At 35.9% G+C, this 23,264-nt stretch overlaps 1 protein-coding gene across 1 annotated transcript in view; it reads right to left on the reverse strand.

The window, feature by feature from the left end:
• Positions 1-23,264, reverse strand: part of col23a1a (collagen type XXIII alpha 1 chain a) — a 55,217-nt gene that overhangs the window by 13,641 nt on the left and 18,312 nt on the right. Inside the window, exons 4-11 of the mRNA XM_073854508.1 lie at positions 20,389-20,415; positions 19,783-19,809; positions 12,797-12,844; positions 11,772-11,888; positions 4,924-4,950; positions 972-998; positions 466-519; positions 97-159 (exon numbers count right to left, since the gene is read on the reverse strand). The gene's annotated coding sequence lies outside the window, so the exon portion shown is untranslated. The remainder of the gene's footprint in view (positions 1-96; positions 160-465; positions 520-971; positions 999-4,923; positions 4,951-11,771; positions 11,889-12,796; positions 12,845-19,782; positions 19,810-20,388; positions 20,416-23,264) is intronic.

A 23,264-nucleotide genomic window follows, 5' to 3' on the forward strand; every position in this document is an offset into this window, starting at 1 on the left:
AAACACGTACAACCTTGTAATGTATATGTGCCCTTTGAGTCCCACATTTAAAGTATTGACTGTATCTTTGAAATAAAGAGAGTCAGCGCCGCTCACCTTTAAACCCGGCAGACCGTCGATTCCTCTTTCACCCTGAGGGCCTGGCTCACCCCGCTCACCCTGTAAACACACACAGCTTTAAAATTCATACGCAACAGATCAGACACATGCTTCACTGAGCACAGAATAAAGATTCACGTGAGGCCGATTATTCTGAGAAATCATATTTATTAAGCTGTTAATGATTAAGTAATGGCCAAGAGCAACTCTTGCATGTGATCAAACTCAAACAATATGTTTGAGGAGGAGTTTTATTAATTATTAGACTAATGTACAGACTAAAAATACAACAGAAATGTTATAGAAGAGTGTTGCATAAACAAACAGTACAAAAGTACATTTTAAAGAGATCAATAAACCTCTGACCTTTGGCCCTGAGGGTCCCTGTGGTCCTGTGTAACCTTGTTCACCAACTTCACCCTGCAAAATAAAGTCTTAATAAACACCCTGGGTTTAATATTTCAGAAACATACTTTGGAGCTAGACGGATTCGTTTAGTAGGCAACCAAGTGACCTGCTTCTCACATATATAACTTAAACAGATATAAAAATATTCAACATGAAAAATGATTCAAGTGAAACAGACACAGACTAAATCAAGACATCAATCGAGACGTCAGTACAGCTTTCAGAGTGAATGATTCACGGTGTGTTTAAAGACACAAGTGAGGTCAGAAAGCACTTACAGATCTTTCTAACCAATCACGGAGGCCAAAGACCTCAACATGCTGTTTAGATTTATGCCAAGAGGAAAGAATTTAGTTCTTTCAGAACATTGAGAAAGACAATAATCTTTCCCAAGAGAGAAAGATCATGTTAGTCACAGGAATGAGCACACAGACACAAACAGGGGTTGAGCTTTTGTCACTTACTGGCTTTCCTGGTAAACCTCTTTGCCCCTGTGGAGATAGAAAAACTGATTTAAAAAAGAAAAACATTCAATATGTGACCCTGTCTGTGAAAACCAAGTTTGGTGATTTACAAGAAGAATATAAACTTGATATCTTTAAAGGGATAGTTCACCCCCCCAAAAAATAATTTACTCTCACGTTGTTACAAACCTGTATAAATGTCTTTGTTCTGATGAACACAAAGGAAGATTTTAAGAAATGTTTGTAACCAAATCGATCAGCATTGACTTCCATAATATTTTTATCCTACCTTGGAAGTCATTGGGGCTTCTGATCAGTTTGGTTACAAATAGAGGTGGACCGAAATTAAATTATCCGACCGATACAAATAGCAGATTATTCTGACTAATATCTGCCGATACCGATAGTGTGGTGGTAATATAAACTTAGTGTTGTGCAAAGATTAATCGCGATTAATCGCATACAAAATAAAAGTGCATTTATGCTTAATGTGTGTGTACTGTGTCTAATTATTATGTATATTTAATCACAAACACATAAATATATACATTTAAGAACATTTTTATTCACATATGCATTTTTAATGTTAATATATTATATAGAATATATAAAAATATAAATTAATATATATATACTAGGGATGCACCGAATCCAGATTTTTTAGGTTCGGCCGAATCCCGAATCCACCGTTTAAGATTCGGCCGAATCCGAAACCGAATACCGAATCCTACTCGCATCCTTATTCCATTAACACAGTAAACACATTAATGAAGTAAACAACGTCCACAGCAGTGTATTTTTCATTTTATTTAATTTTAACTGTACATTATGCCAGGATGACAAGTTGGAAAAACTATTTTGACAATTACCATAAGCCTATGCATAATGAAAGCGATGCGTTGCGACACGCTCGTTTTTCCAATAAGCAAGCAGCTCCGCGCTGAAAACTATATTTAACTTTGAGTTAGAAGCTCCGCTCGTCAATGTCAGTTTTCACACGGCCGTCCAATTACAGTGGAGGAGGGGCGGGACATTACCACAGCAACCAACCGGCTCACAGCTAAAGCATCACAGCTACCAAGCGCTCGGCTGAAAAACAGCTGGCATTTGGCGTCCTCAAGGCGTTTTCAGCCGTGTTTAAAAGTTTTGGTGTGTCCAGCCCCGAAGGCTCACCGAAAGAAAAAGCTCATCTCCACGTCAGCACCCGATGTGTGTAATCAACAGCCGCGTGACGTCGACCAGCGTTGCGCAAGCCAAGGGTTCGGTTCGGTGGGAAAAAAATCTAGGATTCGGCGAACCCGAACCCCGTCAAAAAGCCCAGTATTCGGCTGAATCCGAATTCTGGATTCGGTGCATCCCTAATATATACACATGTAAATGTTTCTTAAATGCATACTACATGAATGTGTGTGTATTTATATATACATAATAATTACAAACAGCACACACTCATAAATTATGAAAAAAACACTTTAATTTTATATGCGATTAATCGCGATTAATCTATGCCCAGCACTATGACCAATTATATTGAACATTAAACAAGTGATGTTTCTTTAAATTTTTTATACACACACAACTCAAATTCATTGCATTTCCTGTTCTCTTTCGATTGACAGGATATATCGGCCATAAATATCGTATGTTTCTATCGACCAACAGCAGCGATAAAATTGCTTTTATCGTCCAATACCGATTAACAGTGCATTCACATTATAAGCGACTAGCAGTACCAGAGCAACGCAATTTCATTGCTTTCGATGAAAGCTCGACGACTTCCGGCGACACGAGTGACCGTTGACAACTGGATGGGGCGAGTCCAGTTGCGCGTCAAAGTTGGGAAATGTTTAACTTTATGCAAATTATGAGCGACTTTTGGGAGCGACTACCAATGAGAAGGAAGCAGTGGAGTTCACGTAATCCGCCTCTCGTCAGTTACTGGAGTGGACATTACTCATTTGTTTATGACAACCAGATATAGAAACACCTCTTTTGAAAGAGACGAGCGACACACAGAGACAAAGTCGCTTATAATGTGAATGTACCTTAAGCTGCATTCAGACTAGCAGCAACTAGCAGTAGCAAAGCGACGCAATCTCATTGATTTTAAATGGAAGCTCGGCAGCATCCGGCGAAACTAGCGACAGTGACCGTTGACGGTTGAATGGGCGTGTCCAGTTGCACGTCAAAGTTGAGAAATGTTTAACTTTATGCAAATTATGAGCAACTTTCGGGAGTGACTACCAATGAGAAGGAAGCAGTGGAGTTCACGTCATCCGTCTCTCGTCAGTTACTGGAGTGATGTTACTCATTTGTTTATGACAACCAGATTTAGAAACGCCTCCCTTGAAAGAGACGAGCGACACACAGCGACAAAGTCACCTATAATGTGGCAGCGACTAGCAGTAGCAGAGCAACGCAATCTCATTGATTTCAATGGAAGTTTGGCGCCTATCGGCGACACGAGTGACAGTGACCGTTGGCGACTGGATGGGGCGAGTCCAGTCATACGACAAAGTTGAGAAATGTTTAACTTTATGCAAATTATGAGCAACTTTCAAGAGCGACTACCAATGAGAAGGAAGCAGTATAGTTCACGTCATCCGTCTCTCGTCAGTCAAGGTACATTCACATTACCCCACAGTCACATTAGCTACAAGAGACAAAGCGACCATTCATTTTCAATGGTAGTGGCTGTTTGCCAGCAACTGTGCCGAGCAAGGTGGGGCCAAAACAGACAAGAAGGCTATTTTATGCAAATGCTGAGTGATGAGACAAAGTGACTGCCAATTGGAGAGAAGGGGCAGCGTCACGTGGCTCAGTGACTCGAGTCGAAGAAAAAATTCAAGATGGCGGAAAATGCGTATTTCTGTATATATCTGATAAGTTTGGCATTTTATCTCATCTATTTTGTTACTTTTATCGAGAAAGAAATACTTTTAAATCCCAAAACATTGTTCTTGTAACTTAACAATACCTCTAAAGTGACTTTTGATACAGCTTTTAGATACTAGCCAAGGAACGCCCATCTAGCGGGTGCGTGTCGCTCACTTTTGTAGCTAATGTGACTGTAGGGTTATAACGGTACGGGGCGTAAGCGTTAAGGCTTCCCATTCACTTTTAATGGGTGATGTCATGCGTTGCCGAACTGAATTGTGGATCCGTCTGCGCTACGTCAATGCCGTTGCTCGTAGCAGAAACATTTCTTAACTTTTCAAGCGGCAACGTATACGTCAGCCAATCAGATCGCCTTAGGCAAATAGCTTAGGTAGAGCCAGCCAATTACATTTATGGAAGACCGGAGCATGTGTTACGGCCACTGTGATTGGCTGTTGCCACGCTTCAGACAAGCCTTCCGTTAAGCGTTAACACTTCTGTCCCGTGTGAATGTACCGTAAGCGACTTTGTCGCTGTGTGCCCTCGTCTCTTTCAAAAGAGGTGTTTCTATATCTGGTTGTCATAAACAAATGAGTAACGTCCACTCCAGTAACTGACGAGAGACGGATGACGTGAACTCCACTGCTTCCATCTCATTGGTTGTCGCTTCCGAATGTCGCTCATAATTTGCACAAAGTTAAAAAAAAATTCAACTTTGTTGCACGACTGGACATGCCCATCCAGCCGTCAACGGTCACTGTTGCTCATTTCGCCGGATTTCCATTGAAATCAATGAGATATAATGCTAGTCGCTTATAATGTGAACGTATCTTTACTGGAGTGGACGTTCCTCATTTGTTTATGACAACCACCTTTATAAATGCCTCTTTTGAAAGAGGTGCATATATTGGTGCATTTATAGTTACATTCTTCAAAATATCTTTCATGGTGTTCAGCAGAGCAAAGAAATCGACTGAGTAAGGTCATGTCAAAGATTGAAATAAATGAAAAAACCTCGTCATGGTTCATTCTAAGCCATAAAGAAGTAAACTTTAGAAAAGTGAAACACAGTCACCTCTAATCCATCTCGACCAGGAGCACCCTGAGAGAGAGAGAAAGAAAGAGAGAGAGATTAAAGGGATGTGGTTTAAGCAGTTAACAAACTTCTAAGAGGTCCATGTCCACACTTGACATTGGTATTGATGCTATAAGACAGAAGGGAACACAGCTCTGGTAATCATCATCATCCTTAACAGTAAACAGTATGTTGGGCATGTGCCGTATGCTATTTCTGAGATCTCATACAGTGTTTTAATAAAAGATGTAACTCTATGCTGGATGAGTTTTTATCATGTGTGGGGAGAATTTAATTTTTTTGTCATTACACTATCCTGTTTTTTTGTCTTCTGTGCTGTAGTGTATATGTATAATATTGGTATTTTTGTATAATACTGTACCTCAATCTGAACACTGCACACTAACTGTGTGATTTGGTCTCTGTGCTGAAACTGCAGTTTACTCTTTAACCAGCAGATGTCAGTATTGCACAGCATGGACTTTGACACCATTATAATGATTATAGTACAGTGTGTTTGTGTGTACCTGGGAACTCTGTGGTAAAGATAGTAATAGCAATCTTTCTAATAGGGCCAAACCCTATTCGAAAAACAGCTTACAAATCAAACTAAATAATGTTCATTTGAAAATGTAAAAAATGCATTTGAAAAATGTCAAACTTTTTTGTCAGCCCCTTTGACCTAAATTATTTACTTAAAATATTTTATGTAAATATTTAAATGACTTAATAGCACATTTGCATGTTTACCTTATTATGTGTTTTAAAGTTTAATCAATATTTGGCATAGTTATTATTATTACTACCTGCTTTTAGAGCTTCATCTGGTATTTTTTTATTGATAAAATGTATCTGTCCATTTTGCATGAGTTCTCAGTTTTCTGATTCAGTATGTTGTTGTGCGTCGCCCACATGACATTCAGATTAAACAAATAAAATATATATTTTGAGTAAGGGTTTTAAATAGATTTTTATTTTGAAAATGTTATGATTTAATTGTAATTTATTGTTTTACTGAAAAACCCTGGGATGGGGGGCAGAACATATTGTTTCTACAATATAAACAATATGTTATGTGTGTGTGTGTACCTGGTAATTATTAAGTTGTGGGGACCAATTGTCCCCACAAAGATAGGAATACCAGTATTTTTGTGACCTTGTGGGGACATTTTGAGGTCCCCATGAGAAAAAAAGCTTATAAATCAAACAGAATGATGTTTCTTGAAAATGTAAAGTAGTAGAAGGGTTTCTGTGATGGAAACCAGAATGTGTGTGTGTGTGTGTCTGTGTGTAAGACCGAAAGAAAGGGCATTTGTAAAAAGATATTACAGGGTTCCCACACCTTAACTTCAAATTCAAGGACCTTTTAAAGTCGCCAAACGGAAGTATCAATTGCCTAATTTTCCCTGTGGTGACGTGTATGTATCCGAGTAAAACCGGCCTCTGAAATGAAATAAGGCAGGGCTGGATTTGAATTTGTCCATCGAGATCTGATTGGATCATTTGAAGTTGGGTCGTGTTGCTAATTGGTAATCGCAGCGATATTCTCCCGGACCCCGCCCACCTGCCATACATTATGACCGGAAGTAAAGAGAGAACGGTTTTAGGAGGGGAGGAGATTTGCATTTTTGATTAAAGATTATGAGGGCACATTAATTTTTAAAAATTAATGAAGCTCACAGATAAATCATTTGTAAAATATACCACAATATATTAAAACAAATTTCAGTTTTTGATTTTACTTTTCATTGCGACTTTTCAAGGTTCAATACCCTCAAATTCAAGGACTAAATGTGGGGACACATTTCAAGTGAGCGCAAGGTTACATCGTGTTACCTTTAAAGATACATTGTTACAGTTGCCTTACTTGCGCTGCGTCACTGCAGTGACAGTTTGGGGACGCCTCCAGGGGTAAGTGCGTCTGAATGTGTATATCAAATTCAACCAATGGTGAGGCTTAACGACAAAGACAGGGTGACGCGGGAGGTAGGAAGTATATCGCTATCTGAAATATTGCTAAAGACGGCGCTACAGGGACGCAGGAAGTATGGCAAGGGAGACGCAGCGTCTCGTTCCCTTTTCAGGGAACAAGAGTTACATGCGTAACCCGAGGCGTTTTCATGTGTCAAACACAACTATGCAAAAAATAATTTTGGTATGAATCAACATTCACATACAGAAGATATAAGCATTAAAAGCGAACAGTTTAGAACGTGTGCTTAAAGTCTAGAATTTTAATGATATTATCCTACACTACACAGGGAATAATATGGATTTTTTTTTCAGAAAACTTCTTGCATAAAATAGATTCAAGCACTTTCAATGACCTGTATCCATGTATGTATATTTTCAAAAACTTCCCAGGGCCTTGAATTTTCAGATTCACAAACTTTCAAGGATTTCAAGGACCTGTAGGAACCCTGATATTAGTGTAAAATCTGTTGAAATGAGTGAAAATACTTCGATGTAAACACCATACAATGCAAAACAATGCTATTATCTTTTATATAATCATCCTCATTTTGATCATATATGTATATCAATAAATTCAATTTACACATTTTAATCCAAAGTGACTTACAGTGCATTTAAGCTCCACATTTGATCAAACCCATGAGCGCAATTCTCTACCAATTGAGCTACAGGAACACTATATGGTTCATGGGTTTGATCAAATTTGTTATGTGTTCAGGATCTGTGAAAACTAAAATTTTTAGAGTCTATTGCACCACAATGAAAAAATATTTAATTAAAACAACTTGGTTTTGCAAGTCAATTTAACCAAAAGTTTTTTGCTTATGGAAAGTAAAATCAAGTTGAAATTGTTTAACTTAATGTTTTTTAAATAACATTAAATATATGTTGATTTGACAAAAGGGACTGGTATGTATGTGTTTTATGTTTTTTGTTGGTTTTACTCTTGATGTGCATGCATTTGCATGCTTTACATTAACTGGGCCTTGTATTTAGTTTGTATTTTAATGTACATCACATTGGACAACTTTGGTTGCATTGAAATGTGCTTTATAAATAATAAATGCAGATACAAATGCTGCATATTTTTTACAATGCATGTATGCTGTGGCGGCAGTACAGTAAGATAAGCATGCAGAGGCTTAATGTAGCCTATAATGATGGTGGCACACGATTGGTGCTTAAGTTGCCACGATGGAGTAGTGCAAGCCAAATGTTTATCAGTGCTGGTGGGTATTTTAACTTTGACGAACCTGGCACAGAGTTCAGTCAGGTTTTTCTCAAATATGTGGAATCGTTGGCATTTTAGTACACATGTTAATAATTGATTTGTGTGTGTATTTGTTGTTGCTTCGTTGGACCGAGCGAGTGTCCCTAATAAAGTTTGATTGATTGATTTATACTGTATTTAACAGTCAGGACATGACAATCTGGAACCACACATGCATGTATTCATCATGTCAAATGTAGTTTTATTTGTCAAGGAGACTTAAAAGCTGGTTTTCAACCACAATGCAGAAAAGCGTAATTTTCTGTTCACTGTCAAAATTGAACAAAACCAGAGCTATCGGGCCATCAGTTTCTCCCAGAGCTGCGTCTCTTAACAAGCTGGTTTTGCGAGCTTAAACACAACAATGGTGGTAACACACAGATGGAGACATCTGTGGCCAACATGGTGCAAAATTTCATAGATTACGACTCTCCGAAAATGTCCTTTATATGGCATATTTTACTAATAAGGTACACTTCGGGGTGCTGTTAACTTTTAAAGCATTGGAGGCACAAATTCCATGTTTCTTTAAGATTTAATAGACACAACTAACATTTAATTCTCACTGAATGTTCCCCTTAATTGGTAGAGCATTGCATTAGCATTACAAAGGTCATGGGTTTGAACACACACGAAAAAGGTCAAAAATGGTCCCTGGCTGTCACTGGGGCAGTACACTTTAAAAAGATCCTAATATGTACAATTTAGGCACAGATATGTTTACATTTGGTCCTAATATGCACCTCTGGGGTACTAATATGAACTCTTCTGGTCCAAAGGTGTACTTTCTAAAAGTGAACTGCAATGAATCGCTTGCATGCAGTCGCTTTGGATGAAATTGTTTGCCAAATTCATAAATGTAAATATAATGAAATATAAAGAATGTCACCAAATGTCTTCTATGAATGTTCCTGTAGCTCAATTGTATTAGCAATGCAAATAGTCATGGGTTCGATTTTCAGGGAACACAGATACTGATAAAACGTATAGCTTAAATAAGCCGCTTTGGATAAAAGCCTCAGCCAAAAATGTATTTTTTATTAGCCTATTTGTTATAAGCTAAATCTAATAAAGTATGTGTGTTGTGTGTCTGTGTGCTATTATGGTTTTGCATGACTATTAAAGATGGTTACTGTACATTCCAGAGAGATCTATCCCAGATTTATCCATTGTCATGATAGGAAACGTTTAGATGCATGCATCTCATTTAAAGGGACCTAAGGTCAGAAGCATTGCTTTTTTGTTCAGGGACTCGAGAAAACTGTTCCTGAACCAGGACGGGCATTCAAGAATAGTCAAGAAAACACTGTGGCCGTGTCTTACTGAAACCAGATGAGTTTTAAGCCCTAAAATCTATATTTGTTTTAGCCTCAGTTAAGCCGCTGAGTGCTGGCATAGGCTGTGGTTTTCAAACGCCCGGTTGGGGGCTTGATGAACTGGATTTACCCCTTCCCCTTTAACCTCGCTCTCTCTTCATCACTTCTGGCCGAATAAAACGCAACCATCAGAAGACAGAGGCCAGAACAGAAATGAATTGAAAATGGATTGTTTCAGTTATATAAATTAGATGGAAATGAACTAAAAATGAGAATGGTTCTCATTTATCTTGATCTTTTCTTATAGAATCCAGTTTTGAAAGAAAGTTGCTTTTGATTTATTTTCCTTTAAAGGGGATATGTCACAATAATTTTTTAAGATGTCAAATAAATCTTTGGTGTCCCCAAAGTAAGTATGTGAAGTTTTAGCTTAAAATGACCATATAGATAATTTATTATAACATTTCATGCCACCTGGTAGGTGTGAGCAAAAATGTGCCATTTTGTGTGTGTCCTTTAAAATGCAAATGAGCTGATGAAATGCAAACCCTTATCGCCATAATGGTGGGTTGTTGAAATTGAAACCCAATTGTGCTATCAATTCTCTCATTCTCTCTGTACTAAATGGCAGTGCTGTGGTTGGATAGTGCAGATTAAGGGCCTGTATTATTATAATAAGATCCCCTTATGACATCATAAAGGGAATCAATTTCAATGATCTATTTTTTCACATGCTTGCAGAGAATGGTTTACCAAAACTAGGTTACTGGGTGATCTTTTTCACATTTTCTAGGTTGATAAAAGCACTGGGGACCCAATTGTAGCACTTAAACATGAAAAAAGATTTTCATGCCGTGGCCCCTTTAAAAGTTTTTTTTTCTTAATTTCTCCCAAGGCAGTTTGAGTGCTGTTCAAAGCCAGAACCTAATTTCAAATCGACACCCAAAGTACCGGGTCGGAACCAGGAAAAGTGGTTCTTAATTAAGACCAAAATATTGCTGGCCTAGAATTAAAAAGCGCTTGCATCAAGGGCTGGGGGCGGGGTTACTGTGACACAATACTAGGAGGGTAGCTACATGCTAAGGCTAACGTTGTTCTGTGTAAATTTAAAAATATGTAATGCCTGTACCGTTATTCTCAATTGAAACACTCGTTTATATATATAATTACGTCGAGCTGCACTAACGCGTTGGATTTGTCGAGTTTGGATGCCAACGTACGTAAACAAAGTCATGATCATTAACTCTTTCCCTGCCGTTGACAAGTTATCTCGTCAATTATGAAAAAAACGATTCCCTGCCAATGAAGAGTATTTCCGGCAATCCTTATAAAACCCTGAAGTATCGCCCTATGGTAAACAGCTGTATGTCCGTGTATGTTTTGATCATCTCTCTGAATCTGGTCTCTATCAAAAGTCCTCCACAAAAATGCAACTATCTCAGCTTTTTGTTCAAAATTTTGTGTTTTTGAGGAAACCTACCCATATTTGAGAGGTGATAAAAACATAACAAATAAAAGTAGGATGAAATGGGTTTTTTTTAAAGCAGAGGGTCTGTTCCTTCATTTGATATATTGTATGTTTATATATTGAAAGAAGATCATTTTGTAGTTTACTCATTTATTTATTTATTTGTTCATTCTTACTTATGACAAGTCACTTGATTGGTGGACAAAAAGAAGCAAGGGCAACACTGCCATGACAGCAACCTTCTTAAAACTGATGCCATTAATCCATCCGCATCATTAAGTCCAGGCGCTCTAAAATCTCCTGCGTGCCAGGGGGTGGGAACAACAAACTTGCTGGTTTTAACCCTCCGCGCACCTAACAATCTCTCTAGTACAAGGAAATGTCAGAGCTGCGCGTATTACAAGCTCACGTGCTAAAAGGAGTCCATGCCGCGCGCATTCAGGTCCGAGCAAAAGTTAGACACGCGCATTGAGTCCACGTGCATGGGAGTACGCGTGCATTACAAAGTGAAGCCCTCAAACCCTATCATGCGAGGAAAAGCACACAATGTGCATGTTAACGTGAAACTATGATGATAATAATAATAACTATCACCAACTATCGTCGTGAAAGCCTGCTATAAGCGATACGTCTGACGATCGTCTATTGGCACAACCCTACTATCTAGATTACGTCATTGTGACAGGTTCACATACAATGTCTAAAAATTTGCTGCACAAATGTGTTATTTATTATTTAGTCAATGAAATTCTTATTTTGTGACCTTAAAAAAAGGAAAGATAAAACATACAGAATTTGAAACATGACAGAAGTGCCTTACTTGATCTCCCGGTGGGCCACGGGGTCCATCCTTCCCAGTGTTCCCTGGGGGTCCCCTTGGACCCGGTGCTCCAGGAGGGCCTGGTGGTCCAGGTGGCCCGGCTTGTCCTTGATCACCCTGATGAAACATCAAGTGATGTAGTGTAATTTTATTACAGGCTCATGCCTGCTTAATAGCGCTAAAATAGCAAGTGAAGAGTTTAGATGCAAAACCCGCTCAGTGCGTCTCGCGTGATTTCTTTTTAATTAGCATTTTTTATCAGACTCTTAATGCATTCTGTCTAAAAACTCTTAATGCAACTGAATGGCCTGAGGGGGCTTATCAGATCTGACACAAAAGTATTTGATGAATGTATAATGTGTGTCGGGAGCATTCGGTTTACAATCATTATCTCATTTTTGACGAAAGTGGCGTTTAGCGGCTTTTGCATCTGAACTCAAGTATTTCTTGCACCTTAAATCTTATTTGGGTTACAATTTCCCCCTTAAATCCCCCCAAATCTGTTTTGGAAACCAAATGTACCTGCACTTATATAATCACCAATAAGATTCTTGGTTAGAAATGCTGTGCATCAGCTGTATTCAGTGCCGTGCAGGTTGCATGCAATGCTCAAATCCTTCACCCATGTAAGATTGAGTCAGACAAACAACACATAATCAATCAAACATGACAGAAGTTAAAATGAAAAAGGTCTAGTAAGAGGTAAGGGGGCACATGCCTCGCACACATGCTACCTTCAGCATACGACGCTGGAAAGTGGGCTGATCGGCCGAGATGTAACCGTGATCGTACCGAGGGAAGACCATCTGCGCACGGGAGTCGCCCGAAGACAGGAAGAACCGACAATAACAGATGCAGGATGAAAGTAAAGAAGAAAGAGAAGAAGATGAACACCTGAGATTATGTGTTAGACAAAGAGTAGAGAAACATAGAGAAAGATCTCAATGGAGTACGAAGAAGACGGCCTTCTGGGACATAAGGAGCGGCTCTGAGATGAAGGCTATGGCAACAGAGGAGGGACAAACCTTAATTAGAATCTGATTACTTTGCAGAGCTGCATGACTGACATGACCCTGCGAGAAAAGAAGGTTAAACAAAGGAGCAGAGATACAGACGAGTCAAACACGAGCACTGAAAAGCATTTTTCAGCCATTAGAGTATTAGAATCTAAATTGTTGACTATCCAAATGTCAATGCATTCGGAAAAGCACATGTAGTTTGGTTAAAATAAATAAATTTCTACAGACACAGGAAAAATGGTCAAAAAAATATGTAATAGGGGTGAATTGTGTACCCTTTTAAAAAGTACAGCTTTGCACCTAAAGAGTTAATACTTTATTTTGACACTCATCATTCCTTGACATAACGTCCATCTACGAATTTTCGCTAAAGCGCACATTTTCGTTTATTTTCATCTCAGCAAGTTAGCAAAGTTTATTTTTTCTACAGCTACCTTAGTGGTTGTCACTATTGCACATTTTGGCTCAAAATACTGAAAGACTTTGACCGTTGCCATCATAAACTTGATTTTGTTTGACATTTTTTCCCCTCATTATTTAGTATAATTTTGTGTTTAATAATAAGTGTTTTTTTTTGTTAGTTTGTGTTGTGTTCCAAATGTGACAGAGATTGTGCCATTTTCAAAGTTTAATTAAACGTTCATGTTATATATTTCGGTTGCATTTGTAAATTATAAAAAATGTAACTGCTTAACTAGACACATAATATAAAAATATCACTAAATTAACCGAATCGCATCGAATCGTAATTGCATCGAAGAAGTGTTTGATGTATTGGCAAATATTGCATCGCCGACGGATAAACTAGATATTGTATCATAGCGTAATGAATTATCCGATTTACAGCCCTATTAGCAGGGTTCTAAATTAACTTTTTTGATCTTTAGAAAGTTACCAGCCAATCAGCATTTCCACTAGCCAAATTTTTTCTGGTGAAAATAAGAGGAATTATGAGTGCCACTGAATGCATTTGATAATTTTATTAACATTGTTGGCATAAAAACACATAAAGTGAGGCTTAACACCCGCCAAAATTAATTTTAACCCGCATTTGGCAGGTGTTAATTAAGAACACTATTAGTATGGTACATATTGGTACCAAACATATACCATATTGAATTGCATAGTATCATATTTTTCATTGCATCACATTGCATTGAATGACATTGTGTTGTAATCTTTTTGTTTCATAGTTTTTGCTTACTCAGAAGAGTTGAAAACCTGGCTTTTTATTATCTTTGGTTCTAATGACAGCAGTACGGGCAATGTTGATCTCTGTGGTCTCTCTGAATTTACTACATCTTGTGTTAAAAATTTGGGTGTTTCTTGATATTAACCTTAAAATGGATAAACAGATCAATGCTGTGGTAGGGGCTAGCTTTTCTCAACTATGTCTCCTCGCTAAGATCAAGCCATTTGTATCTAAGCAAACATTGGAGATCGCCATCCATACTTTTATCACATTTAGCTCATATTATTGTAATTCCCCCTACACTGAAAAAAAACTATTTATTCAATTTACTCAATTTATTCAATTTTTTTGAGGTAAGTGATTGCAATCAGTCTATATAAGCTAAATTTAAACAAAAGTTTTTTGTTTTGTTTTTCTAATTGTTTTGGTTTAAATGTAGCTTAAATAAATTGATTGCAACCACTTACCCTAAAAAAATTGAGTAAATTGAATGAATAATTTTTTTCAGTGTAGTGTGGCATCTTTATTAGTTGCACGTTTAATATTGTGTGATGTTTATAGACTGTTTTTATTTTTTTCATACGTATTGTTTAACTTTCTTTTATCTTTTAATTCTATTAATATAAATATTATTATCATTATTACAATTATTATATTTTTATCTCTTTTATGCATTCCTGTACAGCCCTTTGGTCAGCCTGCGCATTGTTTCAAATGTGCTCTATAATTAAAAAAAAAAAAAATGTAATATGGGTGAATCGTATTGCACCACATCCGTACACTGAAAAAAACAACTTGCAAAATTTACTTTAAAAAATCCTCGTAACAATTTGCACGAACTTTTTTAAAGTAAAATTTACTGCTTTTTTATAAGTAAAACTTACCTACTAAAATCAAATAAAATGTACTTAATAATGCATATTATTATAAAATAAATTATTAATTAAATGTTACTTAATTATTTTATTTAGAAGTTAGATTTATTTTAATCGTTTAGGTAAAGTCTATTAGGTTTTTTTTTTAAATTGAAGCATTGCTGTCCTAAAAATATTAAATAAATCGTATTGTTTGTTATTTTCTTTAACATATTTCTATGGACCTAGTTATTTTTAGTGTTATAAATGGCATAACAACACAAAATTCATGACTGACAACAAGTCACTCATTGAATAAACTTGATTCTGAACAGAAACGCACAGAAACTGCGTTTCTGACATACATGATCAGCACTGTGAAGAGAATTACAATACAATGTTCTGAACAGGGTTCATATAAAGAAACACTGATCACCTGAACGGTGACTTCACAAAATTATAATTTACAACAAAACAACATCAATAATATAAGAGCTTAAACCTTTATGACATTTTGGTAACAAATATTTAAATAGTTAAAGTTCTTATCAGTTCTTATTCTGTGATAAAGCTTAAAAAATAAAAATATTCAGGCGCAAAGAATTGTGGGTATTCCTTACAACATGTGCAAATAAATGTAAGTACATTTTACTTAGATTTTTTAGTTTAATGGATTTAATATTTTTAAGTAAAATTAACTAAGATTTTTTTACTTGAATCTGCTAACGTTTTTGATTAAAATTTACTTAATTATTTTAGGACTATGTGCAGTGACTATAAAACAGTTAAATAATACAAGAAAATATTTAATAAGACTTACTATTCCCACACAGTTCATTTTTTACATAAATTAATTGTGTATTTATCATCATTTTACTTAGGAAAATCTAGTTCTCAATAAATGTTAATATTATTATGTAGAAATTATGAGAGTTAATCTAATAAATATTACTACACCAAAAAGTTCGTTTTTTCAGTGTACTAGCTACTTCATATGTATCCTTAAGGTATTTTATCGTTGGCTATGTAAGAAAAAAAGGGAGACGAATGGTTCATGGATTTTACTAGCTCTGTTATCTAAGGTTGGTGCCACGTCCAGTAACTACAAAAAAAAAACAATACTTGAACTTTTGACATACCCAAAAAAGATAATCTGACTGGGCTAAACTGAGATTTAAATACAAAATGACCAATTTAACAAAATTGTTGGTCCTGCCACCTTGAAATAACACTGGACGTAAACAGTGTTTTATTTTTGCTGTCTTGAAATCACACTGGTCAGAAAAACATACTTGTGTTTGTCTCTATAAACCACGAGGGCTAAACTGTGCTGACGGCTGTTTTTCAGGGGGCTGAAGTGTCTGAGATTTTAAAGAAACACTTTGGGTTCATTACAACTTCACCTTTATCAGCAATATTTGTGCCAAGCTGATTACCATTAGAAGTTAATTTGAATAATTTTGTTTCATGAATAAACAAATGACACATTATCTAAATGAGATTCATCTGTCTGCCTTTAAAACACACATATGGTGTAAGGATTGTCATTTCAGACAGGAAGTACAGAGCTGTTACTTATTTATGTTCATGTGAAATAGTAAACCTGATCACAGCACACAGAGATAAACAGTTGTGGGAAAACTCGGTCCACGTTGTAACATTTCATGGCTGAGAATGTTTAGCCTTTAATAGCCTGAAATGGGCTCCGAGTTCGCAAGAAAGACAAAAAGGTAGAGTGAGAAAAAGTGAGAAAGTGGGATGCAACATAATGATGGCAAACTGTGCATGAGGCTTTAGTTAGCAGGGATGTGGTGAGCTGAGAAATGACTGAGGTTTCCCACACTGCTGCTTTACACACACACCACAACAGGCTGTCTAAATATGGATTTCATATTGACTTCTATTGTTCTTAAATAACACAAATTATACTTAATTTAGACCAGCCCCAATCCTAAACTTTTCAGAAGAGATAAATACATTTAAATACATGTATTGTTCAAGTTTTCGATATACTGCAGTTATCTTCTTTTCTGTCATTTTGTAGCGAAAACCTCAGCTAGCCCCACACCTCCCCACAAACAATCGCATAAATATATATCGACTGTTATAACTATATTTAATATAACTTTTTCACAAAAACACATATACACACTGTAAAACCCGACAAGTTCAGAGTACTCAAAAATTTTGTTGAAACTGATTACATAAATTTTTTTAAGTAAACCAACATCAAAAATTTTAAGTAAATATAACTTAAAAAATTTCAGTTAACCCAAATGTAAAAGTTTATGCTTCGTTTTATTAAATCTTTAAGTACAATATACATAAAACTACTGTTTATTATAAGGACTGTTTTACCATATATATTTTTTGTATACCGTACTTAAAACCTCTTTTTACCAATAAATTTTGTTCACAAGTCACAGAAACAGATCATGTGACTCATGAAAATTTAAGACAAGTAAAGTGAAAGTATATTGAGACTGAACTCAGTGCAGACTTTCACACAGTCATAGTTTATATGATAAAGCAACATATATCCGACCTACATCCTAACTTAAGCACAGGCACTACACTTCTGAACAATGGTAACCACAAAACTAAAAAATAGCAAACTCTTCTAAATCTCCAACATAAATAAATGTTTAACACTACTGACTCTCTCTCGTTACTAAAAAACACATTAAATAGCACTTAATTTAAAAAAATGCTCTCGTATTGCAGGCTCATGCAAAGCATGCTGGGAACTGGAACCTCCTCAACCAATCGTGTTGATTTAACTTTAAACTGAAGTAAATTTGCAGTGCCAGACTCTTTCTTAGCTTACCTGGCAATTTGAACTCATCACAACTACCAAAAGTTTGTAATTATTTGCAGTGTTTAGTACAGTGAGGCAGTGGTATTGAAATTACTCCGTTTGGAAGTAATAAATAATTTTTTTGAGTTCTTTGACTCATTTTATTTGAGTTTGTGGAACTTAAAATGGCGAACTTGTTGAAAACACATAAAAATTTTAAGTCCAATAAACTTTTTCACAGTTTTGAGTTCAGTTCACTCATTTTAAATGAGCACATTATACTGTTTGGGTTTACAGTGCAAATTCATGATATCAGTCAAAACCCCATGATTCATTGTGTTTAACCCATCCCACAGGTGGGATGTTTGGCACTACATATTTAAAAAAACAATCTTAAGGGGGTCGCACACCAGACGCACCATTCAAAAAAAAAATCGAACACATTGCTTTTTATGAGTATATGCACACCAGCGCCGACAGGTGGCACCTGTCCGCACCACCCAGCTACGACTCAGGAAGTTGCTCAATCCTTGTCACGCGACGGAGCACCACTCACATAGTTTAACATTAAATAACATCATATTTGTCCCAAATCAATAACGATTAGCATTGGCTGCTAAAGTTTATGTTTAGCATTTTGCAGTAGACACTATCTGAAAAACTCACCCTATTTAATGTGCACTTCCGGTTTACGATACCTCAGAGTTGTCCTAGATGTGACTCGACACGGTGCTGAGCTGCGCGTCCGATGTGTTAGTCTTAACCATCACTAATCTTGACAAACTATATATATATATATATCGTTGGAAAGCTCTCTGAGGTTTCTTTACAATTTTTGCACAAATATTTATATAGTACGAGTAATTTTTTTAATTGGCCACTGGTCAACAGGTGGGCCCAAGATGTTTTTTTACATGTTTACTATTAGGAAATAACCTTGACAAACTACATATCATTGGAAAGCTCTTGTTGTTTTCATATTTCAAGGTCATCTGATGATAAAAATTTAGTAGTGACAGTCATTTTATTAAATGTCAGTTACCCCGTAGGAATACATATGAATTATTATATATTCATAACAATAATATCCTATTATAAATCTTCAAAAAACTATGTATCATTGGAAAGCTCTAACAATGTAGCTTTCATATTTCAAACCCCCTTTTAATTAATAATGATGCAGTGACAGTCATTTATTAATTTGTGATTTGCGAGTATGCAGCAAACCGTTGACACCTAGTGGCCTTAGTTGGTAAAACCACTAAAAGTGTGACAAAAATCACATTGTTTGTGATTTTAACATGAAATTTGGACCAGAACTAGTTTTATTTTTGTAGCATTTTTGGAGTTAAACAATTACAAAGTATATACATTATTTTATTTAATTTTTTTTTATATTTACAACCCCAGACAGTTCAGTAAAACTTTAAAGTGTCTTCTTTAAAAAGAGACTAAGATATTGCTTATAAGCCAAAGAATGACAGAGTTAAATACATTTTTAATACATAAAAAAATAATACTTTTTTAAACCCAAAGTGGTGCAGAAAAATAAATCAAACAATCTTTTTATCAAAGTATTGTGTTTACATGAGGTAAACTGTAATCATAATATTGCCATAATAGTAATTGATTTATGATCCACTCTTCTGGGTATCACTATTAAAGGGATAGTTCACCCAAAAATGAAAATTCTGTCATTTACTTACCCTTATATTGTCATAAACCTGTAATAAGGCAATGACCCATTGACTTACATTGTAGGAAAAACAAATATGATGGCAGTCAATGGGTGCCGTCAACTGTGTGCTTACAATCATATCAAAATCTTCTTTGGTATAAATAAATAAGCTTTAGATAAATAATAGTATAAATAAATAAAGCATTAGACCGAGTAAATGCTGATGTTTTTTGGGTGAACTATCCCTTTAAGAACCCATTTAACTGCTTGTGTGCGTGTGTGTGTGTGTGTGTGTGTGTGTGTGTGTGTGTGTGTGTGTGTGTGTGTGTGTGTGTGTGTGTGTTTGTGTGGGTATACACATTATCCACTGGGGGCCAATTTGTCTCTAGAATTGAGCCCATGCCTAATAAAAATGTTCCTTGTAAAATGGCAAATAGATAGGCATGTTGTGGTTAGTGTAACATTACTCACCCTCGGTCCAGTGTCTCCCTGGTCACCCTAAACAGACACAGACGAGAAATTCAATGAGTAACACAACGTATATAAATTGTAGTGCAACACTTGAACTTTTCCTAAAGATTGTCTGTGGTGTTTGCCTGTGCAATAGTTAATGTCTGGATGTTGGTGTTAGGATGCTTACTTAAAATGTGCCAAATGATTTATTTGTTTTCTAGACTTTCTAACCCATTAACGAGAGCAATTAGCTCATATAAACAGCCTCAGTCATAACTTATTCCGGTTAACCATCAACATTTCCTAATGGTCTTAATTATAATACAAAAAGAAAGCAGATAAATTGAAGACAATAACAAATAAGCATCACAATGTTTGGAAGAGGAGTATCCTGAGACTTCATGTGTTTGTTATGTTGTGTTGAGTTTTTTTCAATGCAATCAAGCAGAGAGTGCCGTCATTCACCACAGGTTTCTAGTTCCTTTAATTTCAAGCTTGACTCGCTCCAAAACACGTGTTTGCAAACGAAAGCCAATGCAAACAAAACTTGAAAACATCTGCTGAAAACTGAGAACATTTTTCTGTGTTTGGGATAAAATATTGGATAAAAAGACATTATAGTACCTTGTCTCCTTTCGGTCCCTGCAGCCCCTGGAAATAAATAAGTTGATAAGACAATTGATGTGAAAAATGTCTACAGATGAAAATTGACCAATAAGAGCACAGTCTAAAAACCACATAAGGTGTGATTTATTCACTAATACTAACCACATGCATCTTTAGCGTAGTTATGTCCTCTCACCTTTATGTGCACCTTATCTCTGTGATTTTCCAGTCATATTTTATCAATCTAAAATGTCTGGCAGTACCTCTTTCTCAATATGCTCTCAATAAAGCTGTAATCTTTGATCTTACGGTCACCCGCAGATAGCATGATTTAAAGTGCAATAAATTTGATAAAACTATTACTGCCTGTCAGATAGTAAAATAAAGGCTTTGGTGAAGTTAAATAGGTGTGTAAAGATCCACTCAAATCTGCTTTTTATTCCTGCTCATATCTGGGACAACCGTGTGAACAATTTCAATTCTGCTTTTCCATAGGAGGCCATAAACTAAATGCACACAATATTTGTAATATCTCAATATAGCTATCGTAATACTGTAAGGGTGGGCGATAAAACGGTAGACATGATTATCCGGTAAAAAATTGTCACCTGGTAGAGATTTTGGACTATCATCTCTATCAAGGTTACGTGCCCACGTCATGATCCTATGATTCCTTCATCAATGACTGTTTTTTTTTGTTTTTATCTCCTTTTTATGCTTGTATAAGGTTTTTGTGAGAATTATGAAAATTAATATGATTGTTATAAAAAAAAGCTCTACTGTGATACATATCGTTATCATGATATAAAATGAATCCCATTGTGATAGAAGATTTTGGTCATATCGCCCACACCACAATACGGTATAATTTTTGCAATATTTAAACAGTCAGGTTGAATTTCATGCAATTTATAAATAATATTAAAGGTGCCAAAGAATGCATTAAAATAATATGTTAATTGTTCTCTAATATCTACATAGAAGGTTTGTGACAAAAATATCCAGAGACGGTTTTACATGTCCATTCATTACCTTATTTAAAAGGGTCATGAATAATAATGTTGAGCTCTGCTCTGATTGGCTGTTTTACAGAGCAGCTCCTTCAGTAGCTATGTGTGTGCTAACAGACCTTATATCAGACAAACATACAGATTTTGAGGATTAATCAACTGTTTGGAGATTGTTAATGGAAGTTTCTGAGTGTTAAGTTTGGATCTGCAAAACGTAACTGTAATATCAATACATGTAGTAGAACTTCAGCCTTAACGCTAGCATATAGCATTAACTAGCCTATAGCGCTAACCCAGCAGTCACAACTTTGTTTTTAGCATTGTAACAACATTGTACTTAATTTAATGTGTAATTTAATGTTGGGGGCGTAAATCTCGACTGTAATGTCACACACTGAAAAAAATGATTCATTGAATTTAATCAATTTTTTTAAGGTAAGTGGTTGCACTCAATTTATTTAAGCTACATTTAAACAAAAGTTTTATATTTTATTTTACTTTACTAATCTTTTTTGTTTAAATGTAGCTTAAATAAATTGATTGCAACCACTTACCTTAAAAAATTGATTAAGTTCAATGAATCATTTTTTTCAGTGCAGTGGCTATGTTTACATGCACAAAATTTTGTCAATCCGATTGAATTTAATACGACTGAAGGTTACGACGATACAGTTTACATGCACCCTTAAAATTGCAATCTGATTAAAATGTTTGTTTACATGTACATTCTATAGAATCCAAACGTCTGCGCAAGCGCACAGCCAGGGCTACCAGATTCGCCCACCAGAACCATCTCAAATGGACACCCAAAACCAGTCCAAAAGCATCCCAATGACCACTCACAGCCCAAATACAAATAACTAATGAACGAAATACTTTCATCTTTAACCAGCAGAAAAAACAACAACTGGTCTAAACTCGAAAAAAAAGCAATGGACTTGGCAACGCCTCGTTGCGAACAGCATCTCTCGTCGAGTTCAGGCTTTATCTCTGGATTAAAGTCAAAGCGGAGTTCACTGAAAAAAATGATTCATTGAATTTACTCAATTTTTTTAAGGTAAGTGGTTGCAATCAATTTATTTAAGCTACATTTAAACAAACAAAAAAAAATTAGGAAGGCAAAACAAAACAAAAAACTTTTGTTTAAATGTAGCTTAAATAAATTGATTGCAACCACTTACCTTTTTTTTCAGTGTTGGAGAAAGTTGTACTTAAGAAGTTTTTAGATATAGGAGATGAAAACACACTTTTCAAATGTCACAATGCTATTTTATTGCTTTAAGTAGCCTAATGTTTTAAAAGTACACATAAACGGGGCAGAATGTACTCGCGTGACCCCAGTAACCATACCTTAATAATGCGTGATTCCACTGTCTTACAATTGTGTATTTCTGTGACGAGAATCATGTGATATAAAAGTTTAAAATAAGAGGTGAAGTTGAGCACAAATGTTCTGCGCATGTGCACAATGCATTTTTGCATCTGATTAAAAAAAAAATACTACAATTCACGCATTTACATGCATACTTTTCTCCTGCTGATTGGATCACAGATCGGAGCACAACACCCCCTTCAATACGATCCAAATTTGCAGCTGATCGTCCTCAATCGTATTGATTAAGGTGTTTACATGAAGACTTTTCAATACGATTGAGCCATCAATACGATTACAAACGGATTAATTGGTTGCATGTAAACATACCTACTGTTATGTTGAGATGTTATATGAGTGTTATGTGAGGCTTGTCTTTTGCATGCATGAGGTTTACATTAGAAGGGGGGAAACAAACGTGTTTAAGGCTCGCAATGTCATTACCATGTACAGAGCTCGTATTATTAATCTACACCTAGGTAAATACAGTTTTACATTATATGGCACCTTTA

This window comes from Misgurnus anguillicaudatus, chromosome 16 (assembly GCF_027580225.2).
Source record: "Misgurnus anguillicaudatus chromosome 16, ASM2758022v2, whole genome shotgun sequence".
Classification (NCBI taxonomy): Eukaryota; Metazoa; Chordata; class Actinopteri; order Cypriniformes; family Cobitidae; genus Misgurnus; species Misgurnus anguillicaudatus.